We start from the raw sequence: 23204 nt of genomic DNA, 5'->3' as shown, positions 1-23204 counted from the left end.
TAAGTCGTATCTGTTCGGGAAGACCGCTGCCGGTGGTTGATTCCACAAAGTGGCTGTGCAAGGCAAGAAATTTCGAAGAAAACGCGCGGTTGTGGAATGCCAGACGTCTACGTGATGCGGATGGTACTTTGCACGTAATGTCTGATGGTGGAATTCGGCCGCTGGAATCAACCCGAACAGCTCCTTTGAGCACTCCCCGTGATAAATGCGGTAGAAGATGCAGAGAGAACCCACATCTCTACGCAATGCTAGAGAATCAAGCCGATCGGAGATGACTTGATCGTCGATGATTCGAGCCGCTCTTCGTTGTATGCAGTCAAATGGAAGAAGCTGGTACTGGGGAGCACCCGCCCAGAGGTGAGAACAGTACTCCATGTGAGGCCGAATTTGCGCCTTATAAAGTTGCAGGCGGTGGCATTTAGTGAAGTACTGTCTCGCCTTACTGAGTACACCAAGCTTTTTAGAGGCCAGTTTGGCCTTCTCTTCCAAGTGACCACGGAACTGAACGTCGCTCGATATATCGACGCCAAGTATGCCAATACAGGCTGTGGCAGTTAGAGGAGTGATCTCGAATCGAGGGGATACGACAAAGGGAGACTTTTTAGTGGTGAACGCACAAACTTGTGTCTTCTTGGGGTTGAATTGGACTAAATTTTGTCGGCCCCATTCCGAGACTTTGCAAAGCTTAGTCTCGATTCAGACACCAGTTTGATCCGGTTCTCGTCGACGCTATTCTGGGACATGTTGGCACGGCCGGTGTAGGAAGCATACCCCGTGCTGTCGTCTGCATAGCAATGAATATTGGTGATTTGCAGCATATCATTGATATGCAGAAGAAACAGCGTAGGGGATAGCACACAGCCTTGCGGGACACCAGAGTTTATGGGTTTTAAGTTGGAGCATGCACCGTTGATAACAACCTTGATGCTCCGATCAGCCAAAAAGCTAGTGACCCATTTGCACAACTTCTCGGGAAGCCCATAGGATGGCAGTTTCGCTATAAGCGCTTTATGCCACACCCGATCAAAGGCCTTCGCTATGTCCAAACTCACCGCCAACGCCTCTCCCTTCGACTCAACCGCTTGCGCCCATTTATGGGTGAGGTACGCAAGAAGATCACCAGCTAAGCGACCCTGAAGGAAACCGTACTTGCAGTCGCTGATCAGCTGGTGCCCCTCTAGGTATCCCAAGAGCTGGCGGTTGATGATCGACTCCATTACTTTGGAGAAAATGGAGGTAATGGCAATGGGGCGGTAGTTGGACGGATCTGAGCGTACATCTTTCTTAGGGATCGGGTGCACTAAAGCCGCCTTCCATAATTTCGGGACTACGCCTGATGAGTAGGAGAGCCGGAAAAGACGGGTAAGGACCGGCGCCAGTTCCGGAGCACATGTCCGCAGCACTATCGGGGGAATGCCATCGGGCCCGCTCGATTTGTGAATGTCCAAGGTGAGAAGCTTAAGCACGGCACCATACCGGATTTTTACCTCCGGCATATATGAATCGCACCGCGGAATATGCGGTGGTGGTGCACCTTGGTCATCCAGAGTCGAGTTGGACGCGAAGAGGGAGCCCAGGAGATCAGCTTTCTCTTTCGCGTCATGGGCCAGCGAGTCATCATCCCTGTGCAGTGGCGGAATGGCTGGCTGGCAGAAGTTTCCTTGGACAGCCTTGGCGAGCGACCAGAACGCACGAGTTCCCGAGGGAAGGCGTGCAAGTCTCTCGCCAATTCTGCCCATGTGCTTCGACTTCGCGTCAGCAATAATTCTTTTGAAGGACCTGGAGGCATGATTGAAGTGTTTTTTAAGTTCGCTGGAAATCACATCCTTAGATACCACCGCATTGACCCAAGCCTGATAGCACTCCTGCTTTCGGCGAGAGGCCATTTTGTAGGAGTGGTCAAACCATGGTTGGGACCTGCCACCGATAGGCACAGAGGAGGATGGAATGAAGAGTTCCATACCTTGCAGTACCACATCAGCAACAGCGTCAGCAGCGGCATCTGGATCTCCCAGCGAAAAACAGATCTGCCTCCACGGGTTGGATGCAAAAAAGCACCGCATCTCGTCCCACTCTGCTGACCTATAGTGCCACACGCGGCGACTGCCTAAGAAGCGGGGCCGTGTTGGGCGCGTGATCGGCACGGTGCTCCGGATCAGGCAGTGCTCCGACGATTCCAGAGGAGGGTCAATGGAAACTAGGTAGCCGTGCGGATGAGAGGTCAACAGAAGGTCCAACAGTGAAGGTATATGATCTTGCACATCTGGGATTCGCGTTGGCGCAATAACCAGTTGCGTCAGACCATATGCTAAGGCGAAGTCGTGAACAGATCTCCCTGCATGATCGGTGGTACGTGAGCCTAGCCATTCGGCGTGGTGGGTAAGGAAGGCAAGGTAAGGAAGTTTTGAAATAAAATGAAACATTTTAAGGAATGCTCAATTTTACTCTGTACAATCATACGATAGTCATTCACATAAGGATAAAAGATGTTGCAAAGAAAAATCTCTCTTGCTCTGTGTGGTTATTAAATAATATATGAAATATTATATTTTACTTTATGAGAAGTGACTAGACGAATAAGGTGTTCACGTGACAGTTATTTAGACGCTCAGCCCGTTACAATGTAATGGTGAGGATTCTTGACCTGGAATGCTGAGTGGCATCGCAATTGTAGTATTTTACGTATATATTATGTTAATAACATTATTTTTATATTAAAGAGATGGCTTGTAATTGTTATAATTTATTTCTTTTTTAAATTCTGTTTTAGTGTTTACAGACGTTTCATCAGTTATCCAGGTAGATACTGTAATCAACACTGAAGTGAGTGCTGGTTTACAACACATGATCATCGGCCTTTTCTTTTCCCACACAGCATATTTAGTTTAATTTGGGATTAGGAATATTTGACCAATTCAGATGTAATATTATGTGTGGCATGGAATAAATTGTTGTTATTCTTATTCAGTGGTGCTCATCACTTATGTCCATCACCGTCACCAGCTACGGTACCTTTCAATGCGTAACACGATAATGCTTGCATCCATACGTATTATCGGTATAAAAAAGTGCTTCCAGGATACCCACCTAACAGGATTCCTGTGTAAAGAAGCCTTCCAATAGTTATATATATGCCTGAGTTTGTTGAGGATTTTTTTAAACTTCCGAAAAAACTAATGAAAGCACAATTACATTAAAAACAACAAATTACAAATTTCAACCAAAATAATGCTTAACATACAGAAAAATAACATAAAATATAAACTATCATTACGAGAAAGTGTTATCAAGAATACTGGCAACATTTCCACGGTGGATAGCTAGAGTTATCCATTGACCGAAATAGCTGCCAGCGCTTGGGTATCCAGTTGTCTTGTTGAGGTGCGAAGATAGTACTTTGTACTTTCTCCGCGACTCTGGGCCCCAGAGTGTTTCAAAATCAAACCGCACAAAGATGTGAGTCTTACTTTACCCGAGGCTCCTTTGCACAGGAAACCAGCTAGATTATGGGTACCACAACGGTGCGTATTTCTGCCGTGAAGCAGTAGTGTAAACATTACTATGTTCGGGTCTGAAGGGCACCCTAGCTAGTGACATTACCGGGCAAATGCGACTTGACATCTTATTGTATCGACGCAAGTCACGTCCCACACCAGCGCCCAAGCCGCAGGGTCATTACATCAGGGCGATTGCCATTGCAGCGGATGTATAATTAAATAAATTTATTTTCAAAGCCATTATGTAACCACGAGCTTAATACACCGTAATTGAGTGTCTTAATGAAACAAAAATATGAGCAGCTGCAAAATTCTACATTCATTCTTTATTATTTTCTGAAACGGTTTTTATATCACTACGTTTTGTTAATTATAACATTATATTATTGTTGTTAATTTTAATGTGTACATATTTAATAGACAAAAAAGTCGATTCTTCTCCACTTTCATAAATAGCAATTTTTCACTTTAATATGAGATGTTTAATTAGTTATAAAAAAATAACAAATTTAATTTGATATATGTATAAAAACTATGGACGATGGGATTTGAATACACGAATCTCGTGATACGTCCCAGCGCTAACACCACTTAGCTAAAGAAAAACTGCAATTATTTACTCAAAAAGTAAAAACTAATAGTGATGTAAGATTTTCTACCACAAAATTGTAATAATAGAAGTACAAACATTTTAGACGGATCAATATTATGAACACTCTGTTTGATGTAGTCTTGATAAAGCCTCATCCGTCATCTAGTGTCAACTGTCCACGGTCATCGGTGAGGGCGCGGGCGTGAGCGCGGGCTTAGTAAACATTTCGCCGAGTAAAGTGGCGAAGGTGAACACATTCAGCGTTCATTGCTGAATACATCATTAAGCATTTTTATACCGTTATTTTAAAATTACAAATTAAAAATTTGGTGGTCTGTAAAGTCGGTTTACGGACTCACAAAACAACTCGCAACAGTTTGTTACTTGTGCGGATAATTAGGACACTTTCGAATCACGTTTCCAGATGTGAAATTAAATCACTTTTTCCCCTGTTATGAACAAAACCTTACTCGCTACTCAACAGGAAACCGTTTGTGAATAAAGTGCCTACGTGTTAATAAAGGACTCATAATGCATCTTAGAAATTTACCAAATAAATTGGAAACCAGCAATTTATAATACGAATTATAAAGTTATGCTGCTTTAGGAAGCTCTTAAAATACTTTGTAAGTGGGGTATTTCTATATTCAGATGTATATTTTTGAACTAGTTCCTATAGGGAACAGCTCCAGCCGTTCAATTTAACCTGATATTTACTCATATCATTATCATTTTTAAAATTGTACCCAAAGGGTAACGTACGTGAGATAAATAAGACTTCCGTCCTAGTCCGTCCGTTTGTTTGTCAGCTGGCTTTATAACATATACCGTTAGATAGCCGACATTTTGCGACATATGAAAAACCAATGAAAGAGTCACAGTAAAGCGTTGCCGGGGTTCGGTAAGTAGTATTAATAGAATGAACTTGTACTGTACATGGTGGCGAGGTCGCAACTATTACAACTTAACTACAAAAAAGAAATGTAACAAAAAAACAACCGACTTTAAAAAAACTATTCCAGAACAATAGATATTATATGCACTAAAATGTTAATAAATAATTGCGTAATTTTATCCAATCTAATTAACCTAATTCTAGTTACAATTATTGTTATTTTTGGAATCGGTATCCTCCACCCTCACCTGTTGACTTGTCACGTTGCCCGTGCGACACAAGCAAATCTCTCGAGTCGCGCCCCAGACCAGCGCCCTTCCTCGTGCCCAAGCCACTGGGATCATTCCATCAGGACGCTTTGCATCGCGGCGGGTAATACCATTTGGCTCTTAAACAAGCTGGTATATTAAGAGCGGCAAATTCCCTGCGAATTACTTCATTAATGCTGGCATGACGGCTGCTACCGATTAATGTCAGGATAGCCCGTGACGTCCAAGAACATCTGAACGCCACATCTACATTGATGTGGTTCATTCAGTTTTATATGTATATTCAGACAATGTCATATTATCAAGTAGCGTTCCAATCGGCACAGAAGGCAAAGCTTGTGACCAAAAGCCCGACTCGTTTTGTGTCACGGCCAAAAGACGAGCCCGCCATGTTCTGTCAGTAGAAGTGTTCAAAGATCATTATTAACTAGAATAAGATTAATTAATTAGATTTTATAAAAAAAAAGCAATAATTTTTTACTTTTTACTACAACATCTATTGTTTTGGAGTTGTGTTTTTTGAAGTTAGTTGATTTTTGTTAATTGTTATTTTTTAATTTTTGTGAATCTGAAGTACACTAACTAATAATTTGTCTAAATATGTGTAGACCTAATAAATTTGCAATGCTTGATGCAGAAATCAATTTTATTACAGACAGATAGAAATATTGCCACAAATCGCACCGTTACTGCAAGTATAAGGAGTTCCATTGATTGATATTCGACTACGACAATTCCTTCACCATAACGACGTTACGGTAGGTGACTCAAATATCTGGAATAGCATAAATTAGATTCAACCGAGTATTGTAAATTTGCTCCTAAGAATTGAAGAGTTCCGTTACTTTGTCATAGATCCCATAATCAGAACCTAACCAAACACTCACCCTTGAAGTATATAATCCTTTCCAATAAAAAAGAATCATCTAAATCGGTTGGTCCAATATTGAGATATTCGTCCATTTGTTTTGCACCATACCGACGAATTGAGAACCTCCTTCCTTTTTTAAAGTCGGTTAAAAAGAATGAACCACAGTGACGCATGGCCATTTTTTGGCAAGTTCACTCCTATACAATAAGAATACACTACAGTGAAGAATGACCCATAAAAAATATTACCTATTCTAAAAATAGCATTTATTTATTTAATGTTTTTTTTTTATGGAATAGGAGGACAAACGAGCGTACGGGTCACCTGGTGTTAAGTGATCACCGCCGCCCACATTCTCTTGCAACACCAGAGGAATCACAAGAGCGTTGCCGGCCTTTAAGGAAGGTGTACGCGCTTTTTTTGAAGGTACCCATGTCGTATCGTCCCGGAAACACCGCACAAGGAAGCTCATTCCACAGCTTTGTAGTACGAGGGAGAAAGCTTCTTGAAAACCGCACTGTGGACCGCCACACAACCAGATGGTGGGGATGATATCCTAACTTGTGGCGTGTCGTGCGATGGTGAAATTCGGCGGCAGGAATCAGGTTAAACAGCTCTTCGGAACACTCCCCGTGATAAATGCGGTAGAAGACACACAATGAAGCGACGTATCTACGCAACGCCAAGTGATCCAGCCGTTCACAGAGCACTGAGTCCCCGACAATTCGAGCTGCTCTACGTTGCACGCGGTCAAATGGATCGAGCAGATACTGGGGTGCACCAGACCAGAGATGACAGCAATACTCCATGTGTGGCCGGACCTGCGTGGGCCGGCTTGAAGTATTGCCGTGCTCTATTGATGACGCCCAGCTTCTTCGAAGCCAATTTGGCTTTGCCCTCCAGATGGCCACGGAATTGGCAATCGCTCGAGATTTCGAGACCCAGTATTCCGATACTAGGCGCGGCTTTAAGAGAAGTGTTCTCGAAGAGCGGTGATACGACAAATGGGGTTTTTTTAGTGGTAAACGCGCAAACTTGAGTCTTCTGGGGGTTAAATTGGACAAGGTTCAATTTACCCCATTCCGCGACTTTCTCGAGAGAGGACTCGATAGACGACACAAGTTTCTCCCGGCACTGATCGACGATTTCCCGAGAGAGACCTGCATGGCCCGTGTATACGGCATCACCAGTGCTGTCATCTGCATAGCAATGCATGTTGGAGGTATCCAACATATCATTGATATGCAGAAGAAACAGCGTAGGAGATAGCACACAGCCTTGGGGCAATATCCGTCGACAACGACCTGTATGCTACGCCCAGTGAGGAAGCTGGAGGTCCACTTGCACAAGCTCTCGGGAAGCCCAAATGATGGAAGTTTTGAGAGGAGCGCCTTGTGCCATACACGATCAAAGGCCTTCGCTATATCCAGGCTAACTGCCAGGCCTTCCCCCTTGCTTTCAATAGCCGCCGCCCATCTATGTGTTAGGTATACCAGAAGATCACCTGCCGACCGACCATGGCGAAACCCGTATTGTCGGTCGTTGATCAACTGGTGACCCTCTAGATATACCAAGAGCTGACGGCTAATTATGCTCTCCATGATTTTGGAGAGCAGGGAGGTAATAGCAATAGGCCTGTAGTTTACCGGATCCGAACTGTCTCCTTTTTTTTGGATCGGATGGACAAGGGCTGACTTCCATGAGTCAGGGACTACGCCTTTGGAATATGAGTGCCGGAATAAACACGTTAGCACCGGCATCAACTCAGGGGCACACGTTCTAAGCACGATTGGAGAAATGCCATCCGGCCCGCTCGACTTCCTGACGTCCAGCGAAAACAGAGCTCGCCTAACAGTTTTCTGTCTGAACTGTACATCAGGCATAGAGCTCTGACACCGCGGGATGGTCAGCTGTGTTTTTCCGTTGTCGTCAAGAGTCGAGTTGGAGGCAAAAAGAGTGCACAGGAGATCGGCTTTCTCTTTTGCCGTATGGGCGAGGGTGTCATTCCTCATTTGCAACGGCGGCATGGACGGCTGGTTGAAGTTACCAAGAGCAGCTTTCGACAACGACCAGAACTTGCGTGTTCCGGTCGGGTAACTGGAAATCTGGTCGCCGATTTTGACGACGTGCTTAGACTTCGCACGGGCGATTTGCCGCTTAAAAAAATCTGGAGGCACGGTTATATTTCCTCTTAAGAACTTTGCAGTTCGGATCCTTTGTGCCCAGCGCCGCAACCCAAGTTCGATACGCCTGTTTTTTGCAGTCAGATGCTGCTTTAACTGACGCATCGAACCAGGGCTGTGATCTGGCACCGATCGGTACTACAGAGCTTGGTATAAAAATATCCATGTCCTGCAGTATCACATCGCCTACTGCAATGGCGCAGGTACTAGGATCATCCGAAGGGAAACAAACCTTACCCCAAGGGTAGGATGCAAAAAAGGAACGCATCCTATCCCAGTCTGCTGACTTGTAGTGCCAAACGCGGCGGGTCGCTGGTGGTCTGCGACGTTGGCGTCGGATAGGCACTACACTCCTGACCAGGCAATGGTCGACGTTCCGAGAGGGGCGTCGACAAAGACCTGGTAACCATCGGGATGTGTAGTCAGCAGAAGATCTAATAAGGACGGCATGTGGCTATCCACATCCGGGAGCCGCGTTGGCGACTCAACCAATTGGGACAGACCATACGCCAATGCAAAATTATGCACAGATTGCCCTGCGTAGTCTGTGGTACGTGATCCAAGCCATTCGGCATTGTGCCCGTTGAAATCACCCGAGACTACGATTTCAGCGGAGGGGATCTGTGCAAGCACGACGTCAATTGCCGCTTGAACGCAGCCCATGAGATGAACGGTTTCTGCGTTACCACTATGGGACCTGCAGACACACGCATAGATACGGACGCGGTCGTCTAAATCTACGCGGACCCAGAGAGTAGACAGGTCCCTACCCTCAAAATTGCCGAGACGGCGACAGCAGATATCCTCCCTAACGTACACACATACCCCAGCATGAGGCAAAAAGTTGTGCTCAATTTTGTACCCGGGGTACGTTAAATATGACGTATCGCTAGGTCGAGATACCTGCGTCTCCGTAAGGAAACACAAGGCCGGCTGCGCCGTCTCAAGGTGGTGGTGGACGGCGATTAAATTGGAGTGAATTCCCCTGATATTGCAAAAGTCCACGTTTAGCGTGGAGCGGGGTGCCGTGGTGTTACTGCCTCGTTTGTCCTCGGTCATGCGCGGTTCTGTGCCCACCCCAGAATACGAAGGGCGGCCCGAGCGAGAGTGCTCGGGGCGGGATTCTCCGGCTCTGGTAGAGCCGGTACCCTCCTGGGGTAATATCTTTTTACGGACCGCTCTCATAATTTTGGGGGGGGGGGAAGGGATGGCCTCCGGTCCTCGACACTAACCCATGCGAAACATAGCGGCACTAGGCCGCTACTTCACGCCGGTATTCTGTGCGAGTGTGGTAATTAACCCGGACGAGTCTGGCCCGATTGTGCTGACGTCATAAGACGGCAGCGTGACTCTACCACTTCTAAAAAGCCCTTAGTCGCCTCTTACGACACCCATGGGCCTGGGACTCCCCTATTCTTTTGATGCCCCGGGGAAAGTACAGGGCAATGTTAATAAGATGGCCCTATAATCAATTAAACTTATCAACACAAAAAATAATATTGATTACAAATAAATTAAAAATAAAATTAAATCCGAATAACAATAAAATTTAAACAATTTAAAAACTAATAAGAAAAATATATATGTACACAAAGATGTTGAGACACTACACATAATATTATACACGAATTAAGGTCGTCTCAACCGTTGTCAATCGCTGTCTTAAAAACTTACATAATGGATTAGTTAAATAAAACAATTCTTAAAAATAATAATAAAAGGATAATAATAATAATAAATCCTATTTGTAACATTGTAATTGTAGTCAAAATGTCTCACTGAACCTCAGGCAACCATTCAAGACTTCCTTTCATCCATCCGCAAATAATTCGGAGTCAGGAAAGGCTTCCAGTAGCCCGTTGAGGGCAGAGAGGGTGCGCGGAATGGGGAAGCTGGCACGTGCAACCGTCCAACAGAAAGGGACAGCAAGGAGACTCTGCCTCCGGGAACGGCAATAGTCTGGGGTATAGAGCCTGACCAGCTGATCATGTAGATGCGGAACATCAATCAAGCCTCGGATTATTTTGCATACCATAACCAATTGATCATTTGCTCTTCTGCTTTTAAGCGAGTTGTAACTAACGTAGCCCAGGAGAAATGCTGTAGGATACACGAATGGTTAGTATATAATGTTACCTTTGTACAGGAACGTGATAAAAGTTTTTGGACCTTTTCAAGAACTCTATCATAGGTGGAATTATGGGGGTTCCAAACACACGAGCTTGCCTCTAATTTACTGCCAACTAGCGCATTATATGGAAGGCGAGAGACACATTCTGTTTTAAAACTGCGTGATTTCTCAAGACAAATCCAAACTGCTTCAAAGATTCGTTTACAACAGTTGTTATATGATATTAAAGGTGAGCTGTAGGTCAAATGTGACACACAGATCTTATAGTTCTGGTTAGTTTAGTGTTCTCAATTGTGTAGTCGAATAAATTGGATATCTCAGACGTCCAAAGCTTATTATATAACATTTGGATAGGTTTACTTCCATGTCATTTGCTGTACTCCGTTCATGTATCACACGAACATCCTCCTGGATCACCATGCAGTCTGCTCGAACCTCAGTGTATAACTTAAGATCGTTTGCGTAAAGTAGACATGCATACCCAAGAACTGTCGGTACGTCGTTCACCATACGAAGAAACAGCAAAGGACCGAGTATTGAACCCTGACTTACTCCCAAGTGCGTGTGGTAAGATGCAGATTCATAAATGCTCAACCTAACGAACTACTGCCGATCGTTCATGTAGTTTTCTAGGAGTTTTAAAAGCCCTGGCGCAAAACTAATGTTACTAAGCTTCTTCAGTAATATGTCATTATTGACACAGTCATAAGCTTTTTTGAAATCAAAATAAAGTACATCATCCTGAAAGCTGTGGCCCAACCCTGCGGAGATATAATTAACGATAATCAATAGATTTGTGTTAACCCATCATTTTGCTCTGAATCCGTGCTAGACATTTGTAAGATATTTTTCTATTTGTGAGTAAATTAACCTATGCAAAAATTTTCAACTGCAGACTTGCCAGATGATTTAGGAATTGGAGTGACTCTTGATATTTTCCATTGAGGAGGATTAATGCCTGTTCTTAGAGCGAAATTCAATATGTCACAGTGGCTCACATAGATATTTTTAAGTCTGTTTTAAAATCACAGATGGGATTTTATCTGGTTTTATAGAACTAGTAAACTTAATTTTGTTGATACCTTGAAAGATATCCGAAGGAGTGAATTTAAGGGTGTTGATATAATAACTATTGCAGCTAGTAACATCACTTACCACAAGATCTGAGTATAAATTTGTCTGTTTAAATGCTAAAAAAAAGCTTGCAAAGGCTTTCGCTGCTGCTACTCCATAGAAGAGTTCACCCTGATATGTGACTATAGGCTCAAAACCTCTTTTGGATCGCAGTGCGGTGATAAAGTGCCAGAATTACCGTGGACTAACCTTTATTTTATTTTCAATCTGTTCAAGGTGGCTTTTGTAGCCCAACTCTACTCTACACTTTAATGAAGCCCTAATGTCTGCAAATTGCTTATAGGTTTCATCTATTTCGTATCCACTTACTGTGCAGTCTAAGCTTCTGCTTTACATTTGGAATAATGTCATGCGTGAACCAGGCCGGGTAGCGTAACTTTTCTTTGGCTGCTCATATAGGATGTTATAGAAATACTGTACTGCATCAGGCAATTTGACATAGTCGCACTTCTCAAAGTTCCAGTCATGTCTTGGGCTTATTTACTGGGTGGAAGTACTTCCGAATCATAGATTGCTTAACCGTCTAACTTGATATCGAGAGCAGGGTGATAGGTATCAATGGGAACTATTACTGGTACAGAAGTTCTGTACCAGTAACGACCCCATCTCTTATGTTAGCTCTTTCCTGAACTAGGACAACTTCAAGTTTACCTCCATGAAGGTTTGGTACTAAGTTTCTCTCGAGTAATTTACCGAAAGATAAAAAACAGACAGTGAGGCACTGTTGTAATTTTTGTCACCTAATATTATTAGCTCACCTTTCAACTTGGTCGTTATATTCTGAACGGAACAGAAGCACTGCATGTAATCTTAATCTTTTGCACTGGGTTTGATGTATACAACACAGACATGGTAAATACGGTCGCATCATGTAAAGTTATCCCGGAGATCTTCACCAACTTCTGTTTCGAGGTCACGGCGCCGATGCAGTACAATATTCTTACGTGCAGAGAGTAGGACGCCGCCACACGGCGTAGCTCTATCACGACGCAAGACCGACCATTTTCCAGGTGCTAATTCCGAATCATAAACAGAACCGTCAAGAAGCGTTTAGGTAGCAGCCACCAAGTTATACTCCAAGATGGCTAAGTAATTAAGTGATTGCACCCCACTGCAAGTTAGGTTTTGAGACCATGCTCATTCTGGTACAATATGCTTAAGTCCGCTTTTGTAACCCTACTGGGTGTCTGATAGGTTTTGCGCAAAACGTGCGGTTTTTTAAAAGCGCATGCAGCATTTTAAAGTATCCCTTAAAGAAAAACACATCACAAACACACACACTTAGGGTTTTGTTTTTGTTTGATTTTTCACTATTATCCATCTTTCATAAATCATCAATCAATCACTATTATCATCATTCATAAATACATAGCTGCATATAAAAGGGCAACAATATTATTAATGGTTTATAAATGAGATGCATTTTTGAATACGGACGTTACGGAAGGAAGTTTTTGACAAACCATGAAGAGCAATGAGATACGATACTCGATAAAATCCGCTTGACTTTGAACTTCACAGTGTCACAAATGTAGATCCCAAATTAGACTCTGACTTTTTAAGAATTGACGGCAAAACGGTTTCCACCGGTAAGACCCTCGTCCGCCACGTACAAATGTGCTTTCAGATTTCAAAAACCTTTATCATATCCCATTGATTTGAGTAGACTAACTGTGACTGACAAATTCGGCGTAGTTACCTGGAAGGGAAGGAAAATTGGGTTGTAAAAGTTCTGTATGCTCAGAAAGACGCATATTTAGCTGCACATGATATGATATTCTGTTCTCACATCGGAGCAAGCGCTTCCAAGTACCATACAAATACAAAAAAAAACTTTTTTCAATTATGCTAAAGCTAAGCGCTCTCAAATCGTCGCTATAAATATTTCTTTTCAATTACCTATATTATTGCGTACAAAAGTAGAGTTCGTGAGAAGAACATACAAAAAACTCAACAGCCACTCTTTTCAATCAAATAGAGTATTTGACTATATATTTTCTTTGCATTCAGTTTCCTTAATTTTTTACGATTGGTTTTGGAGGAGGAAATTAATGACAATGAAAACCTGATTTTGGAGTATTTAACTCTTGATTTTAGTCGTAGCTGAAGTTGTCCTTATCACACTGACGATCGACTCAACCCCGCTAGCACGACGGTGTGTTGTTTTAGAATACTTTAATCTACACAGAATTCAGTTAATGTTTCTTCGCGAACCACAGTTAATGTAAAGGGCTTTCGCGAAACAACTTTCAACTTTAAATTCGAATTAACGGCGCGCGCCTTGTCCGGGGCACGTGGAGGGGTATTCATTCGACGTCAGCGTCACGCGGATTTTAGTAGCCATAGAAGGTTGATCGACGAAGCATCGCACGTTTGCCATAGAGACATATATTCTCCCGTGGCCAAGCGCTGGCTGTTTGCCAGACATTTCAATATTCGGTGACTTAGAGATTGTGCGAGTACGCAACGGCTCGTCATGACAGCGTGCAGCATCATTAAATTTAAAAAAGACAACTTCGTAGAAAAATTCAAAAGATTTGGATTTTCATTCTTACAAACATGAGATTATTTAAAAAATTAAACCACGTGACTATTGATTGAGATTGACATAAGCTAGAGCCATGCATGAAATATTTCATCATCCTCGGGATTACGAAAACATATTTTTTTCCGATGAGGCACTTTTTTATTAGATGGAACAGCAAATAAGAAGAATTATCGTTATTGAGCCAGTGAAAATCCAAACGAGTTGCATGAGACACCGTTGTATTTAGAAAAAGTTACTGTTTTGTGTAGAATAAGTGCCAAAGAAATTAACGGGCTATATTTTTTGCGGACATGAGTCACCAAACAGTAACAGCGAATTCCTAAGATTATTCGCTTATGCTGGAAAACTTTTTGGAACCATAATAGGACAGGACTGACCATGTGGATAAACAAATACACTTAGTTTCAGCAAGATGGTGCTATATTACACACTTCGAGTAGCGACGAAAATAAAGAGGTGCATTTTCCCCGAAAAAATCAAAGTCGATTCGGTGACATTCCCAGACCACCAGACCTGACACCGGCGTACTTCTTCTTATATAGGTTCCTCAAGTCAGCAGTTTACTTCATAAATACCGAGAAATTTAGAGATCCTAAAAAGAAATATTCGCAATGAAGTTTCAAGAATTCCGGCAGAATGTGTTCAGAAATATGGAGTTTCATTGGAATTAATGTTTATTTTATCGTGGTTTTTCACCAACTTATTTTAGACACCTCACGAAGTATCGTATACATTATTTAACATATAGATAGAAGTTGTTTCACTGTAATTCTATCTGTATTCTATTATCATTGAGAATTCCCAAGGCAATGATAAATAGTTGCCAGTCGTAAGCCATTTCTGATGCCATGCATACCTGCGCTCGGTGGCACTGGATAAGCTTGAGTTATGTCGCGCCGTTAATGTCGTTATTCACATTCATTTAAATATTATCACGAACATAAAAATAAATCTATTCTTCGCCTTTGTCTGCGTACTTTAAGCTCAACTAGTTAAGTATATATCTTTGACGTGACGCATGGTTCGTAAATGTTGGTATGTCTTGTTCAACTCTCAAGAGAAGTGTAAATTATACATAACATGATAATAATAAATGTTCCTCGACTTAATTAAGGATACATTTATTTATTCCTTATTATAAAACCTCTTTGTTATTAAAAAAACTGTATTACCCGGTTAAATGTAAAATGCTCTGTTCACCCTCATATAATTTGCAGTTAAGTTAATTTATTTTCTAGTCACAGGGTCAAACATTCTCTCTGGTGGGCATTAACTTGAGAAAGCAGTATTGCCCATGGACCTTCGCTAGTCGGACAGCCACGCGAAGAAGAAGAAGATAAATGCCTAATCGCGTAACATTTTTCTGTGAGAACACTGTTTAACAATTTTCAAATATTAAACTCTATGATTTTTATCATACGTATACTTCAAATATATTTCATTTAATTATTTTGCTACTACATTAATAACTTTGGTATTACTTTGTTACTACGATCCAACTATAAAACATTTGATCGTTTTAACCTTGGTAAATTTCATTGCATCAATTTTTCCTTAACTTCTCTCTCAACCCGAACCCGAAGAGCACTGCCAAGTAATAGGTATATATAATATCACTACAAATATTTCTTTTAAATTACAAAATTAACCATAATATGTTCGTAAGAAGTTGACCTCGTGAGAAAAAACATACAAGAAACTCAACGGCCACTCTTTTGTGGTGGGTGTCCCAAAGTTATGGGACATGAAGGGGAAGTACCTTAAATATCGAAGATAGGCAATTTTACTGAAAGAAGACTTTATGTTATTTTTAAAAGTTAGTAATTCTGCATTCAAAGATTTTCTAAAAATTACTTGCCTCGTCTGGGAATCGAACCGACTTAAATGTAAAAAAAAAACCACTCCTACTTTTATGATGCCAATCGAAAGAATGACCAAAAACTAATAACTCTTCTTAAGTAACATAGTATTTTAAAAGAAAGGAACAACGTACAATGAATGTTTTCCTACTTGGATTGGTACGAATGGACCGATTAGATGGCCGGCCAAGTATTCTACATTAAGCCGTTTTTCATTTTCTAAACAATGTTAAATGTTTCATTTGCAATGTTACCTAGGTAACAGACCTGGCACCACAAGCAGCACCCGTTCACGAGTTGACGCATGGGCCAGCCATATCTTGAACGACACTGTTTTGTAATTGGCAGGGCGTTATAATTACCATCAGCGTCCGGTCATCTTGTCCTTAATTGTCATAAATAAAAAAATATAGAAATCTCTTCACTCTATACTAGAAAGAAGCGTCACAACGTCAAGAATAATGTCACTTTACGTGCGCATCGTAAAAAATCACTCTCATACTTTTTCCCAAACGCCATAAGTAGTATTAGTACTACAAGACCACAAGAGTGAAATAGATAAAAAGTCTACATGAGAAGATAAAGAGAGAGGTGCCTGGAAAACAACGGATATGAAATCTCGGTAAAACTTGTTTAAGGAAAGGTAAGAATACTGATGACTGCGATAATATAGGTACCTAGATCTATAATTCCGACTTTATTTTTATAACTGCTAAATACGGAGCCATAGTTTTGTATATCATAAAATGACTTAAGATAATTACAATATATCAACAAATACAAAAAATCTTTCAGCATTCTCTCATAATTCTTGCGAGAAGCATTTTCTAAGTTCTGAATTTTACAGCATTCAAAGTTCCGGCTGAAAATGCCTGATATATCGAGCATTTCCATCACAAAATACTTCAAACGAAAAATGCATACATTTTAACAAATGTAACTTTACAAATTGTTTTCACAAGCATCTTGGAATATTTCCAATTGAAGAAACCACTGGATTTCGGTGCATATTGAGTTCAATTTCCACTGCACATGCATTCGCGAACAAAATATTTGTGGCACTGAACTACTAATACGAGGGCGGCACTGAAAATTTCGGGAATCAAGGAAGTGACACAACATTACTACTTAAAAATGTATTTATTGCTTTTCGAAGTATTCTCCGCGAAATTTGACACATTTTTCCATACGATGGAACCAATCATTGAAGCAACCATTCCATTCGGAAGTTGGGGTCTCCAAAATGGCCGTTTTGTTGGCGTCCACCTCACGTCCAATCTCTGACCACGCAATTTATTGTTTATTTTAGGGATAGTATAGAAATCATTAGGGCTAAGGTCGGGGCTGTACGGCAGATGGTCTAATAGTTCTATGTTTTCTTGCTCTAAAAACTCTTTTGTTCTGTGCGCGGTGTGAGAACTCGCATTGTCGTGATGGAGGATGATGCGGCGGTTGCAGTTCTCTTTATGGAGTTCAGAAACGACCTGTGGCAAACAAATGCTAGCATACCATTCTCCATTATCCTTTCTTTGTCCCTCAAAAGGAATAGTCGCAACATGGCCGGTTTTGGAGACAAACGTGGCCACCATTTTTTTTTTGCAACACTCCGTGAACGAACAATTTTTGTTGGCTTTAACTCATTTTCGAACACCCAAACTCGTGACTGGTTTTTTGTTTCAGATTCGTACGCGTATATCCAGGATTCGTCACCTGATACGATGTTGTATACAGCATTTGAGGATCCTGCGTGGAATCTTTCGAAAGTTCTGACGCACCAAGTAACGCGAGCCGCTTTTTGCTCTTCACAGAGCAAATGCGGTATCCATCGGGAACACAACTTTTTTACACATAATTATTCATGCAAGATTATTTGTATTTGACTCATGCCAATGTCTAAAGTTGCCTGAATTTCGCGGTATATCACATGTCGATCTTCCTCAATCATCTTACGCACAGCATCAACGTTTTCTTTGGTGACTGCAGTTTTTGGACGACCTTGACGGGGATCATCACTGAGCTTGACACGTCCACGTTGAAATTCAGCAAACCAGCGATAAATTGTGGTTTTGGATGGGGCTTCATCACCAAATGCAGAAATCATCCGGTGAACACACTGTTTTTGTGTTAAGGTAACGCCATTCTCAAAAGTAATTTATGTTATAGTCACCTTTACTTACATTAAAACAGTAGGCATTTTATGGGGAATATAACTTATCAAAGTTCTTTCATGTTGACGTTGCCCACTGTCAATTTTCTTCAAATGGAGCTGGCGATCTAGATCGATTGCGATAAAAAATGCGTTGTCTTCAGCGTTGAAACAAACAAAGAAAAAAATACGATAGTGGGACGTGTTTCTAAGTCAGCTTGCAAGATTTTACAACAGACAGTGACCACATTTAAATATTCAATAAATTTTATTTTATTGTATAATTTACAAAAAGAAGAAGACTAAAATATGAGGGTTCATTCGATTCGAATAACGAAAGTATATATTATCTATATAGTATGTATATAAGTGTTCAAACAACTATATTGTGTAATGTATGTTAATAAGTACTAAGAATTTTTATGATGATTTCACCAATAGGTATTATCAACGCTATAGTTTGTAGGAATAGATAGGAACGGATGTATGCATATGATGGTTGATAGTAACGCAAAAGTTATAGGTAGTTACTGTAATATATTCCTATGTCCTCCTAAATTATGTTAAACGATTTATTTACGTCAGCATACACATGCAGATTTTGCGATTTAAAAACGCGTGAGCATGCCACGTAGAGTTGGCCATAGGAAAAACTTAGCATGTGTAAATGTATGCCTGCTTCTTTTAAGGTGCGATTTGTTGATAGTCATTGAAAATGAAAATTAATAGGAATTGCAGGCATTTTAACTGAATAGCCCCTCCACCCGAAGCAATCCGATCGCCCGCAAACCCGTTCCACCGCATTCCACCGGACCGCAATACAATATCGCGCACTCGGTTGTGTATCGTCATCGTCATTACAATACAAATATTTGTTCAAATAATGTAGTATAGACAGCGATTTATTATATACAATTAAGTATCTCTTATGTAAGTATGATTCTGATATGTAAGCTATATTATTGTAAAGTTTTAATAAAATCCATTTAGTAGATTTCGCGTGAAAGAGCAACAAACATACATCCATACATTCAGACGTCCATACATTCTAACAAACTTTCGTATTATAATATTAGAAGATACATCTTTGGAAAGCCAGAAGGAAAGGCTGAGATTTTCACAGGTTTATATATACAGACATCCTCACATTCTTACAAACTTTCATATTTATTATATTAGCAGGTACTTTTTTGGAAAGCCAGAAGGTAAGTCTGAAATTTTCACAGGTCCGTATATCTAGACATCCTCACATTCTTACAAACTTTCGTATTTATAATGTGAGTAGATACTTCTTTGGAAAGCCGGAAGGTAGGGCTGAAATTTTCAAAGGGTTGTAAGATTAAGTTAAGTATGTACTATGTACTATGTTGTATGGGATTTTGAAATTTTATAATATATGGGGCGGCACACTTAAAGTTTGGCACTTCTAACTAATCGGAACTATGTAAATTTAGAATGTTATATTTTTTGAAACATTGCAACCTTCTCAGTTATAAAAAATACAATTGGCGGGAAATCATTTGTCGATTGTTTTTTATCACACATCAAACTTCTACGTTCTTCTAGAGCGATGATTGTTATGATTTTAAAAGTTCTCTCTCTCCGCAAGACTGTGCCGCTAGTCTTCAAAAAGCTTTTGTGAGAGAAGAAGAGAAGAGAAGCACCTCGCTTGAGCACCGTGAGGCGATGGTTTTCTGAATTTGAGAGAGGTCGGGTTTCTTTACATGACGAATTTCGTGAAGGGCAGCCTTTAACTACCATCAACGAAAATAATTTGGCTACTGTTAAGCGGCTTATTGAAGAAAACCCGCGGATTACCTATGAGACAATTAGACGACTATTGGGAATTGGTATGAGCCAAATTTAGAAAATTTTACAGGACGAATTGAAAGTTCGGAAACTTTGTTATTGTTGAATCCTTCATGAATTGACAGCGGTGCATAAGCGGGCTCGCGTGGAATGGTGCTCAAAGATGCTAATGCCTTACGACATACATCATTTCTATGAGAGAATTTATTGACGCACGGTTTGACAGTTCTGCTGTGAAACAATTTCATTACGACAGCAAGGTGCATATTTTACGAAGTAATTGTTGATGTTATGATATATTATTGACAAATTCATATAAAAACATTATTTTATTTATTATATACAGAACAACGTCTGTCGGGTCAGCTAGTATTTGAATATAATTTTTTTTTGGATAAATCTATATTTTTGGCTTATTTGAGCCTTTCTCATACATACACTTAAAAGATACCGTTATAAATTTCAATTAAAATTTATTATTATGTAAGTTGAAATTTAATTTAAGAAAATAATAATAATTTAAAAATACTAAAAATTATTGTGGATATATGGCATATGTGCGTAATATTGAAACTGTAAAAAAGTAATTTACTAACACCACCAGTAAAAAATGACTGTTACTAACACCACGCCGAAAAAATGTGCATAATATTATTGTTCAATGTAAGTTGTGTCAACTTGATCATTCAATTGAGCCAACTTAAGCATGCCCGGCTGCTGACAATCACATCACAGCCATTGACCATTTTTACATTAGACGATAACTGTAACGACACTACACCGATAAATCGTCAGCTTGAACGATATTTTTATTCAAAGTTTATTTTTTATCACATTTGAGTTATATACAACTTGAATATAATTCCTGATAAATTTTCAGATCCCTTGTTAGGGAAAACTGACAAAAATGCGGTCATATTATGATAACACTAGCTGACCCGGCAAACGTTGTTTTGCCACATAAATTATTTTTAGTGTTTGACCGTTTTTTCTCAGACTTACTTTTAAAAGCCGACAACCACGACCACGGAAACGTCTTTTCATTTTTCGGTTTAATATAATATAGCATAACACACTCACATAAAATTTGGCGTTCAATTATTGGTAAGAATTTTTTTAAAATCGTTTCAGTAGATCCAGACATTATCTTTATTAGAAAGTATTTTATTTATTCGTCAACATTTCAATGTTTTTAAACAAATTTAAACAATTTAACAAATGAAAATCCGTCCAGCTGTTCTCCAGATACAAGTGTTTGAACCACTGTGTAATGTATGTAAATTGGAACTCCACGCCTGTTCTGAAGACACTACGCATCACGTCAGGATAAGCAGCAACCTTGCTAGTGACCACTCATAATCGGATCATCGAAAGAAAACTGCAAGAATATTTGACCACCTTCGTATATTCTACCGGGGGTTTTGCACAGTCTAGTTCGCCGAATCATCCATTGGACTTGTCCAGGGGAGAACACGACGGGGTCTTCTGTCGGTACTATCGACTCGTCGGTATTTATAGGGCTGGCCGCACGTGCGATTAATTCTTTTTAAAAATAATTTTAAATCACAATGTAATCAAATGATGATTTATGATTTAATTATATAGTAAAATTATTCATGTTATTATTTTTTAAGTTTTTATAATTTTACTTAATAATTTAGTTATTATGTTCGTTTTTATAATAGATGTGTTGTAGTATTTACACTGATATACATTATAATATGTATTTTTGTAACTCCTACAGGCTTTACACGGCGTGCAGAAGTAACAAACACACATACACACACTCACAAACATTTATTATATAAAGTAGGATTTTAGAGTAAAATGATTAAGATATATTATTGTAAAGTTTCATTAAAATCCATTCAGTGGTTTGTGCGTGAAGACGTAACAAACATACACACACACTCACAAACTATCGCATTCTTGTTTAACAAAAAGAAAACCAGATAATAATCTATGTAATTCACAAGGGTGTTGCCGATGTTATGAAACGTCGACAAAAGATAATACTTAATGTCACAAGCATACAGTCACAATTAACAAGTAGATCGAAATTCGCTTGAACATTTTCCTAAGTAGGGTAAACTCACATAATTCTGTGATAAAACGGAATACCACAAGAAAACCCTACTTAATCGCAATCAACACGTTTTATTTCAAGTACGCCCATTAATCAAATACAATCTTGGATACCTTATGAGAAGTATAAATTTTTTGTCACAGAATTAGCCATAAGGAAATTTAAATAAATTTTGTTTACTATATAATATTAATTATAATGATTACGAAATTATATCAATAATACACCAGTGCTGAAGCCTTTGAAAATGATAAAAAGTGAAAAAAATAATAGTAGGATGAAACCTCTCAGAGGAAAAGCAAGAGAATATAACAAAATGAAAGGAAACATAAATTACGAGGTCGGGAAGTGGAAAAAGGGGGGGGGGGGGGTGTTTTAAGGTAAAAAACGGTTTATCTCGATTTCCGGAAGAACTGTCCTATGGTAAAAAGTTAAATGGCAAAGTTGTAGGCAATAAAAAGATCTACAACAATTCAAAAAACAAAGTTATTGCTTTTTTAATTTTTATCTTTTACAAAAAACTTTTTTTCACGAAATTTGGTGAAAAGTTACCTTCTAATGTCCCAAATACACTGTATTTTTTTTAATATATTTAAAAGTTATAGATCTTTTCGAATTTAAATTTGAATATATAAATGTATTGTATTGTATTTTTTTTTTATGGAATTTTATTTTATTTTATTCGGGAAACAAACAGTACAACTTAATACACCTAAAAAAATAAAACATAAAATATAAATCACTGACCAATAAAAGTTTCCACAATTAAATAGTACATAGAAAAATGCGAGCAAATGAATTACAATTTAAAAGTACCTATTTGTAATGAAAATAATAAAAATTATAATAGGAGGACAAACGAGCGTACGGGTCATCTGTTGTTAAGTGATCACCGCCGCCCACACTCTCTTGCAACACCAATTGTATGTTAGTATTACCTATTTCTTATGTTGCACAATAGTTAAAATTCAAAAATTATTTATAGGCCTGTATGTTATACTTGCATGTGGTCGTTGCCTGTAGGTGCAGGAAGACTTAGACTTATTAAGAATAATATTTAATGTAAATACTGATTATTGTGTTGGGGATGCTGATAAATAACTAAATAAAAAACTGAATGGTAATTTTAAGCATACTTATATTTCAACTGCCGATGTTTTATTATATCAATAAATGATTTTTTT

General features: G+C 39.6%; 1 protein-coding gene across 3 annotated transcripts in view; it reads right to left on the bottom strand.

Annotated features, from left to right (window-relative positions):
* The window catches only part of LOC126974000 (TWiK family of potassium channels protein 18-like), a 149800-nt gene that overhangs the window by 101980 nt on the left and 24616 nt on the right, over positions 1–23204 (bottom strand). For 2 of the 3 annotated variants that reach the window (XM_050821355.1, XM_050821353.1), the window contains exon 2: positions 13211–13271. The exons of the other annotated variant lie outside the window; for it this stretch is intronic. The gene's annotated coding sequence lies outside the window, so the exon portion shown is untranslated. The remainder of the gene's footprint in view (positions 1–13210; positions 13272–23204) is intronic. 3 annotated transcript variants of the gene reach the window in all.

This window comes from Leptidea sinapis, chromosome 31, assembly GCF_905404315.1.
Source record: "Leptidea sinapis chromosome 31, ilLepSina1.1, whole genome shotgun sequence".
In the NCBI taxonomy this organism is placed as follows: domain Eukaryota; kingdom Metazoa; phylum Arthropoda; class Insecta; order Lepidoptera; family Pieridae; genus Leptidea; species Leptidea sinapis.
The sequence above is the reverse complement of the archived record's forward strand: the minus strand, read 5'-3'. Positions and strand labels throughout refer to the sequence as shown.